This window comes from Dipodomys merriami, unplaced genomic scaffold (assembly GCF_024711535.1).
Source record: "Dipodomys merriami isolate MVZ:Mamm:240054 unplaced genomic scaffold, mDipMer1.0.p SCAF_596, whole genome shotgun sequence".
NCBI classification, from domain to species: domain Eukaryota; kingdom Metazoa; phylum Chordata; class Mammalia; order Rodentia; family Heteromyidae; genus Dipodomys; species Dipodomys merriami.
In genome coordinates this window covers 98,551-112,452 of record NW_027206175.1, presented here as the reverse complement: position 1 = coordinate 112,452, position 13,902 = coordinate 98,551, and the positions used below count along the sequence as shown (strand labels likewise).

At 37.7% G+C, this 13,902-nt stretch overlaps 1 long non-coding RNA gene across 1 annotated transcript in view; it reads left to right on the top strand.

Annotated features, from left to right (window-relative positions):
* The window catches only part of LOC138813395 (uncharacterized), a 31,379-nt gene extending 21,975 nt beyond the window's left edge, over positions 1 to 9,404 (top strand). Inside the window, exons 2-3 of the long non-coding RNA XR_011367770.1 lie at positions 4,140 to 4,227; positions 8,952 to 9,404. This is a non-coding gene — a long non-coding RNA (uncharacterized lncRNA). The remainder of the gene's footprint in view (positions 1 to 4,139; positions 4,228 to 8,951) is intronic.
* Positions 9,405 to 13,902: the final 4,498 nt, after the last annotated feature.

Below are 13,902 nucleotides of genomic sequence, written 5' to 3'. Positions count from 1 at the left end.
CTACAACTTGAGCCATACCCCCACTTCTGGATTATTGGTGGTTAATTGAAGATAAGATTCTCATGGACTTTTTTTGTCAATGCTAGCTTTGAACCATGATCCTCACGTTTCAGCCACCTGAGTAACTAGGATTATATGCATGAACCATCAGTGTCCAGGTGTCAGCAGACATTTTTAAGGGGGAATGAACAAACGGGTAGTATTTCATTTTCACCTGTCTATAGGTGTTTAATATTGGTCTGATTTTTTTTTTTGCTTAGCTTTTCCTTGGGTGGAGTTAAAAGTTTCTGCTTTTCAACAAAGGATATTAATGTCTACTGAAGGAATAAGAGCTATATCTTAGAGAAACCATCCATATTCTTTTTGAATAAATGTTTATCTATGACAATCTGGGTATGCATATTTCCTGGCAGGTTTTAGAAGTCCAGAATCTTCAGCATTTCAGCTTCCCACAGACTCTTAATTATTTCATCCAGGTCTCCTGTTTCTAGGATTTCTAAAATTTTGAATTCTCTCCTTTATTAGAAATTACAAAATAGGTAATTCTGTTATGCATTTCCTTTGATTTTACTGGGACTTTAGAGTGGTCTTCGATAAATCACTTTCTGTGATCTAACAACATACTTCTGGTGATAAGCTGAAAGTATTACATTCATTTTTCCTAAAGATCTCATTCTTCTCTGTTCAAATTGTTGTCAGTCACTGATCAATGTTGCATATAAATTGAGGTCTCAAAAGCAAAATAATCCATAGCCTTCAAAATGGATACAGTCCCGTAATTATGAAGGAACAACTATTTTCAGAGACCTCTTGTTATTAGAGATGTGCCTTATAAACCTACTGAGGGAATCTTTGGAGTGAATTTTGTAAGTTTCCTAAGGGCAGGATCATGTTCATACAATTCTGAGCACTTTCTGAGTGTTTTGTTATGTTGGCTTTTTGTCTTTCTTCTCTCAATGTCAAGTCTTAGCATGTAAGTACTCAGTAGTAGAGTTAATCAGGAGTACAGCAGACTTGGTTTACAAAGAGGTGACTCCCAGTCATTTGTTTGTACAACTTCCTTCTCATTGGACCCTCTACGGGCTCTTATTAAGACCTTCAATATTGGGAAAAGGGAGGAGGACTGAAAGGGGATAGGCTTGACTCAATTGTCAATAGGTGAGGACTTTTTATTGAGGAACACCGAGGGGCACAGACCTTCCTACAGTTTGGAGGTTGTGTTTAGGAGCTTGGCTATTCATCTGAGCAAGGAGGCAGAGATGAATGAAAGGGCCTAGTCTAGTGAATTGTGCCTTTCAAATGAGCTCACATGGGATGTTCACAGCTGGGTTCAGGCACATCAAACAAACATACCTGGGAATTTGTCTGGCATCTGTATGGACCTGGGACAATAGGGTGGGAGTCAATCCTTCACTCTACATCTGATACTGTTGCCTTTAGTAGTCCTGTGACAGAACACCTTTTGACACCTGAATTCTTTCCTGTTCTACTCACATTTTCTGTCTTATTGCTTAAAGACAAGCTATAAAATACTATTTCCTACTCCTGTGATTATTGAGCTTATGAATTGTCAATGAGCCCTTATACACACGGGATGAAGTAAATTTCTTCCCTGTGGCTTCTGGGCCCTGTTTGGCTAAGGTTAGCCTTTACATACACACACTCTCTCACACACACACACTCACACAAGCACGCACGCACACACGTGCGCACACACACACACACACACACACACACATGCACACATCTTCAGACTCTCATTGTTTCTAGGCTTTCTCCACGGTATTCATTGTCCCAATCAGAATTACTTAAATACTGAAAATTGGACCCTATTAATAATTATTCTGGGACAATGGCACAAGTTGGTTGGACTCAGAGAACAGGAACACATGATCATTTTAGGTATATCTCACTCTTGTTCCCTTTTCCCCTTGATCTCCATTCTTTTCTATTTAGTTCAGCTCAAGACTCTCTTGTCCTTAGTGGCTTATTGCTAGGAAGCTTCTCTGAATGAAGTCTGAGTTTACTAGGTCAAAATGATGAGGCTCCATGTCAGAAGCCATTTTGTTCTTCAGCTCAGTGTTTAACTACTGGGGTAACATTTTGGAGTGTGGGTTCTATAGCAGGCTGTGTCCTGGCTATTAGTAGCAAGAACTAGACCACAGAGGGCTCAATGTCACTAAATTGTCTGTGTTTGTTGTACATATATGTCTTACATTTGCCATTCTTTTTGGCTTTTCAAGTCCCCTATTCTTAGAGAAGATCAACATTTTAAAGCAGTATCTATTTAAGATAAAAGCCATTTTATTAATGTTAATGATTAACATATCTAGTCACTTAGCTATCTTCTTATATCTTTTACAAAAAACTGTTGAAGCTTCACACCTCTTGTTTAAACTTGTGTAAAGAGATTAAAGGATCAATATTAATACCTTAAGAAGTATTTGATAAGCTATAAAATAGTATCCATGTGTTAGTCCTTATGTTCTGTTTCAAATAGTGAAATTTAATTCTTGACCAATAATGCTATATATCAAGTTGTATAACACTCTCAAAGAAGCTCAGCACTTATATAAGGAATCTACTCTCAAACATAGATTTTTAAATTCTTTGTTTTATATTTCTAGATCTATGTTTTCATTGCTTATACCAATACCAGTTAAGTATGTTTTATGGTCATTCTTTTAACTCATGGTTTTGCATTTTGCTCTCTGGAAAGTGTTTGATGATAAAGATACACTTTAATTTTAACATCAACAAATCTGTGCCTGTTTCATTTTCTACACAATTGAAATGTCAGGTAAAGGCTTTTCAGGAAGGGATCATTTAGACTCTTGCCTGGCAAAGATATCAGCAGTGACAGTGGGCAGTGTTCCTAATGATGGCTACCATGGCAGATGTGGGTGGCAGCTCCAGCTGAGGTGTCTGCCCCTGGCACTGTGCAATCGGTAGCTTCTTGACACCAGTTCTGCAGATGTGGAGACTCATTATTGGTGTTGTGCCTCTGCACCAAGAATATTCTTGGTGTGTTCTCTGGCTTTCCTGGATGTTTAGAGATGTTTACATACATATTATAAAAAAAAAAATTTAGCCTAGCAGAAGTAGAGAAAAATTATATAAGGAATATTTACCTATCAGCAGGCACATTTAAAAATTGTGCAAATTTTATTGTTTTATTTCTTATCCACTTTACTGTTGCTATTAAAGAATTTAATTAAATTTAATTAAAGAATTCACTCCTAACACTTCAGTATAAGTCTCCAAGAAATAAGGACGTTTCTTTATAACTTTACTATTCTTCATCTTTTCTATTAAGTTAATAGCAGTTCTTTAATATTGTCATTTAAGCCTGTATTTCCTCGATTTTCTAAAAAAAAAAAAACCAAACAAACCTCTGCCTTTTTGTGTGTGTGATATTGGAGACAGAACTCAGGGCCTTGTGCTCCTAGTGTTCCTCCACTTGAGTAATTCCTCCAAATGTGCTCATTTCTCAGCTGAGGTCCTGCAAACATTTCTGCCTAGGCTGGTCCCAAACATGTGGTTTGCACAGGAAGTAGAAATAGCCATGAGGAAAGACACATGTGGATGTGTAGTTGTATATATAGCTATTGAAGGTAAAATATTCTTACACAGAGGCATCCCCCTCTAAAGTCTAATCACCCAATGTAGACTTGTACATGGTATTTGTAAGCAAGTTTAGATGGGGAGAGAGATAGTGGTATGGAATAAATTTCTAGGAAGAAGTAATTCTGCAAAGGGCATGTTCAGGGAAGTGAACAACCTAAGAAAATTAGAGATTTGTGACAGTTTCTCAGCAATTGCAGACTGTGAAGGAAATGGCCCAGCAAGGTAAGTGTGCTTACAGAAGCTATAGGCCAAGCTACTTTGAACAATGACTGGTTTGGTTTGTCACCAGAAAGTTCCTGCAGGGGTAAGAGTACTGGCTTATTTCAGATTGCTCAGCCTCAGGTCAGCCATGCTAGGCTCCTTGCTATCAGTATACTTGTTTCATTGTGTGCCATAAGAAAAACACTTTCTTTGATGCTTATCATGATCAGGACAATTGTGAGGGCCATAAGGTTTCAGACTATGACAATAAATGTATTCATTCATTCATTCATTCATTTTTGATGTTTCAGTGTTGTTCTGCCATAGGTCTTGCTGTGCCAGCCACAGTTGAGTCATACCTCCAAGCTTCCTACCAACACCTGAATGAAAGTATTATAGGTGTGTATCCATCTGTTTATTTTATCTTCTATGTTGTATGGTTTCCAACCTTGAATTGATTATTCAAAGAAACCGCCAAGACTGTATAATAAAAGAAAATAATTTCTTTGGATGCTTGTATATGAGAGGAACAGTCAGCAGCTATGTAAAAGAGCCTTGTGTCCTGAGATGGGTTGCATAGTGTTTATGACTTTGAAGTTATGCCTGTGTGTCCCTGTTTGTATGTCCTGAGGTTTGAACTGAGGTCCAAGGTGCTGTCCTGAATTTTCTTTTCAAAACTAGTTCTCCATTACTATAATCTTGCATTTGAAAATTAATGTTTGTTTGTCATAGGGCTTGAACTCTGGGTTGACATTGTCCCTCAGTTCTTCAGCTCAAAATTAGCATTCTGTCCCTTGAGCCACAGCACCTGTTTTCTGGTGGTTTAATGGAGATAAGAGTCACACGGACTTTCCTGCACAGACTGGCTTTGAACCGTGATCCTCAGTTCTCAGCCTTCTGAGTAGCTAGGATGACAGACATGAGCCACTGGCATCCAGCTGGAAATTACTGGGGTTTTTAAACATAGCAAATATTATTGACAAGTAAACAACTGTGGCCTCATCAGAAAGAAGCCCCTTTGCTTTCCACCATTGTCCCATTCCTATAATCTTACCTCAGAAGGATGAGAACTGGAGAATCATGGTTTGAAGAAACTCCTAAAAACAAGTCCACAAAACTCCATCTGTAGTTAACTAATCAAAGTACAGAATGGAGGCCTGATTCAGTTGGAAGAGTGTCAGCTGTGAGCAAGCAAACAAATCCTAAAGAACATGAGTTCATGTTCTTAGTTTAAGTGGTTGCAAAATATGTAGATGACATCCAGGCAGACAGTCAAATAAATAGAAGATGATAGATCACACTTTCTTGTTGCAAGTTGATCCCACAAGGTAAAACAGCTCATAATACTGGATAAAATATAACTTTTAAATTATGAATTGGATTTGAGATGATACCCAATGCATACAATTCTTGCAGCTCCAAAAATAGCTCTTTGCACCCCCACAAATACCAGTTTTTGAAATCAGAGCCTTGCCCTTTCTTGCCTTTGCTTCCTCATCTAGCCGAGCTCTCTCTCTCTCTCTCTCTCTCTCTCTCTCTCTCTCTCTCTCTCTCTCTCTCTCTCTCTCTCTCTCTCTCTCTCTCTCTCTCTCATATAACTCTCATTCCATGAGATTCAATTCCCTTGTCTTACAAAAAATTCAGCAATTTTCATTGTTCTGTTTCCATACATGAAAATAAGTTACATCAAGACTTAAAACCTTTAGCTTTGGGATATACCACTTGGGGTAGCTGGTGGCATACTCATCATTAGACATTTCCAGTCCTGAGAATGGTGGTTACATCTATTGGGAAAGCAGAGGAGGAGCACTGGAGGGCTGCTTAAGCATCTTGAAGACCAAAGAGTACCAGATGGTTAGAGGAAGCCTTGGTTCTCCATCAGGTACCGGAAGAGGGGTGCAGAAAAGTTCTGGTAACTGTTGATTTTGCTATTACCTGTCACAGAAACAGTACTCCAATTTTGATTCAGGTGACCACCCACAAATACACCATTGGTGTATTTTCCAGGCATGAAGTATAAAGCCAGCAAAGCATGAAATCCCTTGTAATGACTTATTTAACAAGAGTCCATGACTTTTTGAGAAGATTGGACCTGGGGCCTAAACCCAGGATATAGAGTGAAGGGAACAGAAAGGCACTGGGCAGAGCAGAGTGCCTGTGGCATCCCAAAATGGTTGATTAGAGTAACAGCAATTATTGTGCACTTCAGTCTAGTCTACATAGGTGGGTTTCAATACTGTAGTTGGATCCACTTACAACGAATGGGACAATGGTTGGAGGCAAAGGGGCTTCTTCCCAATGGGGCCACATTTGTTCATGATATTTGTCAAGAATAGTTTTGCCATTTTTTAAAGCAGTAATTTTCAGCTGGGTGCTAGTGGCTCATGCCTGTAATCTTAGCTACTCAGGAGGCTGAGAACTGAGGATCATGGTTCAAAGCCAGGGTGGGCAGGAAAGATCATAAGATTTTTAAGACTTTTTTATGTATCTAATCAAGCCTATTTCCTATTTCACCCTGACAAAAGCAATGTGAAATGTGTAAAAAATATCAGGTTCAAACAAAAATCAATCCAGCAAGATACATTTGCAGTTTTAAAAGTTACAAGAAAAGTAGTGCCTTGTGGTAAAGTTTCTTACTCAACAATTTCGAATGTCTCAGTGTCTGTGTATAAAAAGATTATGGCAAGGCACGAGTGGCTCATGTCTTTAATCTTAACTATGAAGGAGGCTATGATCAGAGGATTTAGATTCAGTCAGCCTGGAAAGGAAAATCTGATAATCTTTTCTACAGTTAACCAGCAAAAAGCCAGAAGTGGAGATGTGGTTCAAGTGGGTAGAGTGCAAATCTTGAGGGAAAAAGTCAATAGATAACCTTAGGCCTTGTGTTTTTGCATTCGAGTCTCTGTACACACACACACACACACACACACACACACACACACACACACACACACACACACACACACACACACACACACACATTATGGAAATTTGGCAGTGTGTAAAAATGTGAAAGGAAAATAATTTTCAGAAATTCACATGTATGTTTTCAAGATGACTTACTTTCCTCTTGATGAAAGCAATAGCAATATGATTATGCCCATTTTAAATGTCTCTGGATTTAGTTATCATAGTCCTTTAATAGTTCAGGAGTTTATCACTAGGCTTAATATAAGAACTCCTGTCTTTATAGAATTAAAATAATTTTCTTTATATTGTCAAGTGTGCTGGACATTACAAACAATTCTATACCATTTTAATAGATTTTTTTTTGCATTTTGTAAACTGAATATGTCTTTTCTTTTGAATGACTCATGAGAAAGAGGTGGTACCTCTTTGAATTTGCTTCTTTCAATATTGAACTCGGACATAGCTAAGCATTTCCAATCTCTCTTCTAAAACTCACCTTAAGACTCACCTTTGAAAATTAATTAACTTTAAGATTTCTTGCCATTTAAGTTGCAGACTTTGATTCTGCAAATCTCAGGTGTCAGCTCTTGCAGTGTCATGTAGTTCTTGTGAGACTGTTTATTTTCCTGGTGTGTATAATTTGTCAGATGTACTCAGCTTACAGTCCCATTATAAGTTTCAAATACATAGAAAATAAATCTGACTTTAATATTCTGATAAAACATTTAGCTCCTTCATGTACACGTTCTATATCCATGAATTCAACTCACTTTTGATCACAATGATTTAAGAGAGTGATTTGATCTGTCAGGAAACTGTACATGCATTTCTTTTTCTCAGGGTTTCCTAAACAATAAAAATACTACTTGTGAAGCATTTATATAATATGGAGCATTTTAACTTCTTTAGATATGGGAGGATATGGATGGGTTCTGAATTGATAATCTGTGTATTTTGGCACTTTTAAAATATAAAAAAAGAAAGGAAGAGTGGGGTGGAAGGAGGGGAGGCCCATCTTGGAGCCAGTTACTAGATATAGGGTCAACCAAAGGAGATCACCTGCTTTCTTGAGGTGGGCTGGGTCTGTAGGGTTTGTCCATTACACAATGGAGGCTTCTCTGCTTCAGAATTCCAGGAATTCCATTGGATGGCCACCAGGAAGCAGGAAGTATGGGTTCCTCAGGGCATTCCACTTAGGCTGTCCTGAATAATCCTGTCCAATTCAGGAAGAATCACAAAATGAGTGTGTTGTGTTCAAATAATTTTGGGAAGCGTCGGGTTAAGCAGGAGTAAGTGCTTCCTCAATGTCAAACACTTCAAAATGTTAACATGCTGATTTTTGTCATGAAGCTAAAACATAACCTCTTTGCCAGTCAGAGGCTTCAAAGCTATACATGCCCATTGGTGGTTTGCCAGAAGGAACTTGACTACCCTCTAGCGTTGCTGCTGAGAATTATCCATACAGGAATTACCTTTCATACAGAAATTACCTGTATGAAAGGTAATAGCCAGAGGGCAAGGGGGTGGGGATGGCGGCGTGGGAAAAAAGTCCAGTCTTTATTCTTTTCCTGGGCATGTGGTCAAGCCTGACACTTGCTCCAGTTCCAGAGCAGGTTTGAATGCAAGAATCACTACCTAATTCCTGAAAAGTAGGAGTTGGTAGGAGGAGAAACACAGTGGAAAAGGGCATCATATTTAGTCTACACCTTGATTTATACCTGCATTAAGCACCAGCTGCATCCCTTACAGCTGCACCCTTCTTTCCACTCCTTTGTTTAGATTGGCATTGGTTGACAAGGTGGTATAGTAGTTGAGGATCCAGCCTCTGGGCTTGAAAACTGGCCCTACTGTTTATTATTCTGTGTGCATAGAGGAGGTTCCTTGGCTTCTCAATGATTTGTAAAATGAAATCAGCTCTCATCAAGCTGCTGCACACATGAAATGCACTAACGGTTTTTCCATTTGAATGAAGCCACTCAGCAAAATTCCTCATATATATATATATATATATATATCTTATATATTTATAGATATAGTATGTATTACATACATTATGTATGATATACACATATTATAAATAGTACAAAACACGTACGTAATCACAACAAGAACAGCCAAGGCACAGCTTCTCCCCCAAAAAATGTATAAGAAGGCAGGGACAGACAAACACCTCTCAGTTCTAACTCACAATTTTAATGGTTTTAACTCTCCAGTTAAGCATCATAGATTGTCCAGTTGGATCAAAAAGCAATATCCTTCTATCTGCTTTCTTCAAAAGACACAACTTACCCACAAAAATGAACATTCTGAAAGTGAAAGGCTGGAATAAAATATATCAAGCAAATGGCCGCCATAAAGAGATGGGAGTTACTATACTAATGTCAGATAAAATAGACTTTAAATTAAAATCAATGAGAACTGACAAAGAAGGTCACTGCATTCTAATTAAGGGAACTCTCCTTCAGGTGGATATTATGATTTAAAACATCTACTCACCAAATAATGGAGCACCAGAAGAAGTGCTACTTTCTCTCAAATCTCACATAGATCCAAAGACATTAATTGTGGGGGACTTTAATACACTACTATCCCCACTAAATAGATCCACCCAGCAAAAAGTCACCAGAGAAACTTCGGATCTTAAAATTTGCATAGATCAACTAGTCTTAACCCACATCTACCAAATATTTGACCCAGCCCCATCAGATTACACCTTTTTCTCAGTAGCACATGGAACATTCTCCAAATTAGACCATATTCTAGGCCACAAAGAAAATCTGTCTAAATTCAGAAACATTGAAATTATACCCTGCATTCTCTCAGACCAGAAGGGAAAAAAATTAGAATTCAATACCAAAAGCCACCAAAGTAAATACTGTAACACATAGAGGCTGAACAACACAATTTTGAACCACCAGTGGGTCATGGAAGATATTAGAAAGGAAAATCAAATGTTCATGATATTCAACAAAAATGTTCACACAAATTACCAGCTCCTCTAGGACACAGCAAAGGCAGTACTCACAGGCAAGTTTATAGCTCTGAGTTTGCACATTATCAAATTGGAAAGATCTGAAACCAACAATTTAATGAGGCAACTAAAGCTTTTTGAAAAAAAGAACAACAAGCCAAACCCCAATCCAGTAGATGGAAGCAAATAAAATTAAATCCGAATTAAATGAATTAGAGTCCAAAAAAAAACTATAGAAAGAATTAACAAAACAAAGAGATGGCTCTTCAAAAAAATAAAATTGACAGACCCTTAACAAATCCTATGGAATGGAAAAAAGAGAACACACCCACATAAACAAACTCAAGAGAGTACAATGGAAATATAACTACAGAAACAGCCAAGATTCATAATATATAAGGGGATACTTCTCAAACCTTTATACTAATAAGTTTGAGAATCTAAAAGATACGGACTAGTTTCTAGCAAATATTGACATGCCCAAACTTAACCAAGATGATTTAAAACCACAGACCCATATGAAGCATCGAAATAGAGCAGCAATAAGAGACCTCCCACCCAAGAAAAGTCCAGGACTGGATGGATTTACAGCTCAATTCTACAAGGCCTTCAAAGCAAAACTCACACCAATACTTCTCCATCTCTTTAATGAAATGCAGAGCAAAAATTCACTATCACACTCTTTTTATGAAACCAGCATAACCCTCATCCCCAAACCAGGCAGGGACTCATCAAAAAAGAGAATTATAGACCTATTTTTTGATGATTATTGACAGAAAACTTCTCAACAAAATGTTGGCCAATCGACTTCAACAAGTCATGAAAAGAATCATACACCATTATCAAACAGGATTCATTTCAGGGATGCAAAGCTGGTTCAATATATGCAAAACAATATAATTCATCACATTAACAAGAGCAAGGATGAGAACAACATAGTTATCTCAATAGATGCAAAAAAAGAAACATTTGACAAGATCCAACACCCCTTTATGATGAAGGCTTTCGAAAACTAGGAATCCATGGAACATTCATCAATATAATAAAGGCTATATATGACAAACCTGCAGCCAGCATTATACTTAATGGTGAAAAGTTAAAGCCATTTCCTCTAAATTCAGGAATGAGACAAGGGTGTCCACTCTCCCCACTCCTCTTTAAACTAGTATTAGAATGCCTAGCTACAGCAGTAAGAGAAGAGCACGGCTGAAATTAGGAAAGCACCCCCTTTTGTAATAGTTCCACAAAAAATAAAATACTAGGAGTGAACTTAACAAAAGAGTCACCTTCACAGGAACTCTATGACAAAATCTTTAAAACCTGAGAAAGGAAATTAAAGCAGAACTAAGCAAAGGGAAAAACCTCCCATGCTCCTGGATTGGGAGGATTAACATCGTGAAAATGACAATACTGTCAAAGGCTAAGTATAAATTAAATGAGATACCTATGAATATTCCAACCTCATTCTCCAATGAAATAGAACAGGCAATCCAAAAATTCATATGGAACAATAAAAGACCCCGATGTCAGTATAATTTGTGGAGGGGAAGGGGAAAAACAAGTCATTTAAATAAGGATACAGGTGGACCCGTTGCAACAATGAGAAGTACACATTCTCATGTCGAAAACGAACTTTACAACTTTGGTGGTGGGGGAGGTTTGGGTGGGGGGGGGCGGGGGAGGCTGGGAAGGGATAGGAAGGGTAAAAAAAGGAGGAGGCTACAACGCTTGATAAGAAATGTACTCACTATCTTGCCCATGTAATGGTAATCCCTCTGTACAGTATTTTCACAATAAAAAAATAAAAATATAAAAAAAGAATAAAAGACCCCGAATAGCAAAAAAAAAATCCTGAGTAGAAAGAGCAGTGCTGGAGGAAGATCAATACCAAAATTCAAACTCAACTACCATAGAAAACTCTCCTCTACTCAAACTCTACTCTACTCAAATTCTACTCTACCATAGAAATCCAAACAGCTTGTACTGGCACAAGAACCGACCTGAGGACCAATGGAATAGGACTGAAGACCCAGAAATGATCCCACCGACCTATAGCCACCTAATTTTCAGTAATTGAGCTAAAGAACTATATTGGAAAAAAGATAACCTTCTCAGTAAATGGTGTTTGCAAAATTGGTTAAACACTTGTAGAAAACTAAAACTAGATCCATATATATCACCCGCACCAGAATCAACTCCAAAATGGATCTAATATCTCAAAATAAAAGCAGACTCCCTGAAAACATTACTGAAAGGAATAGGAGAAACTTTAGGGTTCCTTGGCACAGGAACCCTAATAGAGATCCAGAAGCACAACAAATCAAAAAAAGTTTGGACAAATGGGATAGCATGAAACTGCAGAGCTTCTGCAAGGCAAAGGACATAACTAGCAAGATCAACAGAAAGCCCAAGGACTGGGAGAATATTTTCACTAGCCATACAAAGGACAAGGATCTCATATCTGAAATATACATAGAACTCAAAAAACTAAATCCCCCAACAACAAATCCTCAAAGAAACAACTGTCTGATTAACAAATGGGCTACAGACATAAAGAGAGACTTCTCTGAAGAGGAAATACGAATGGCCAATAGACATCAAGAAATACTCAACCTCTCTAGCCATTCAAGAAATGCCAATCAAGACAACGCTAAGATTCCATCCACCCCAGCTAGAATGACTATAATCAAGAAGTCTTGTAATAACAGGGAACCCTACTGCATTGATGGTGGGAGTGTAAACTTGTTCAACCACTCTGGAAAGTAGTATGGAGGTTCCTCAAAAGATTCCACATACAGCTCCCTTATGACCCAGTAATCCCACTTTTGGGCATTAACCCAAACGATCAAAGACAAGGTCATACCAAAGCTACCAGCACAGCCATGTTTATTGCAGCATTAATCACCATAGATATGGAACCAACACAGATGCCCTTCAGTAGATGAATTGATCAAGAAAAAAAGAATGATATTGCCCCATTTGTTAGGAAATAGAAAGACTTGGGAAAAATTATATTAAGTGAAGTAAGCCAGGCCCAAAGAAACATAGGTCCCATTGTTTCCCTTATTTGCAATATCTAGTATATGTCTGTGTCAATAAGAAAAGGTCAGACAAGTTGATATTAGGGAAATGAACCCCAAAATAAGTATTCAAATGTTTTTTAAAATGTGATTGTTTCTAACATATTTATAAGATGATTTCTTTGTTGCTTTGTATGTACCTCCCTCACGCTATAAACCCTGCTTTCACTGTATTTGATGTTGGTTTAATTTGTAGAGGGTAAGGGGAAAAATAAATCGTTTAACTAGGGATACAGGTAGACCCATTGCAACAATGAGATGTACAAGTCATTATGTCGAAAAACGAATTTTAAAATTTCGGTCAGGGGTGGGGGCAGGATCTGGTATGGGGGTTGGTGGGGTATGGGAAGGGATGGGAAGGGTAAACAAAGGAGGAGGCAACAATGCTTGATAAGAAATGTACTCATTATCTTGTCCAAGTAATTGTAACACCTCTGTATGGCATTTTCACAATAAAAATGTGATATATCTCTATCTATGTATCTATCTATCTATAGATATAGATCTATCTATCTCTATCTATCTATCTATCTATCTATCTATCTAGATAGATAGATACATAGATACATAGATATTTACATAGATATATATAGATAGATACATACATACATATAGATAGATATAATTATATAAAATGTTATTCTATGTCTCCGTCAGAAAGAATAACATTGCCTCTTTCATTAGGAAATGGAAAGACTTGAAAAAAATTGTATTAACTGAAGTAAGCTAGGCCCAAAGAAATATACATCCCAAGGTTTCCCTTATTTGCAGTGACTAGTACATATCTAGGACAAGCAGAGAAAATCGAAGGCTATATACATAAGACCACATGAGATAATGTTAAGCAAAATGAACCCTAAGATGGGGTCAAGAGGTTTGTTTTCCTTTCTTGCAAGTGTTATTAATGTACTTACAATGCACTATGTGATTCTTTAGTTTCTATTGTACGTCCTTTCCCGATGGTATAACCTCTGTTTCCACTGGATTTTATGCTGGTGTTCTGCACCTTGTATAAACATTTTTGTAATTTGGGGAGGGGAAGGGATATTACAGAACCGCTTAAAATGGGGATGCAGGCTGACCCATTGTGACAATGAGATGTATAGGACACTA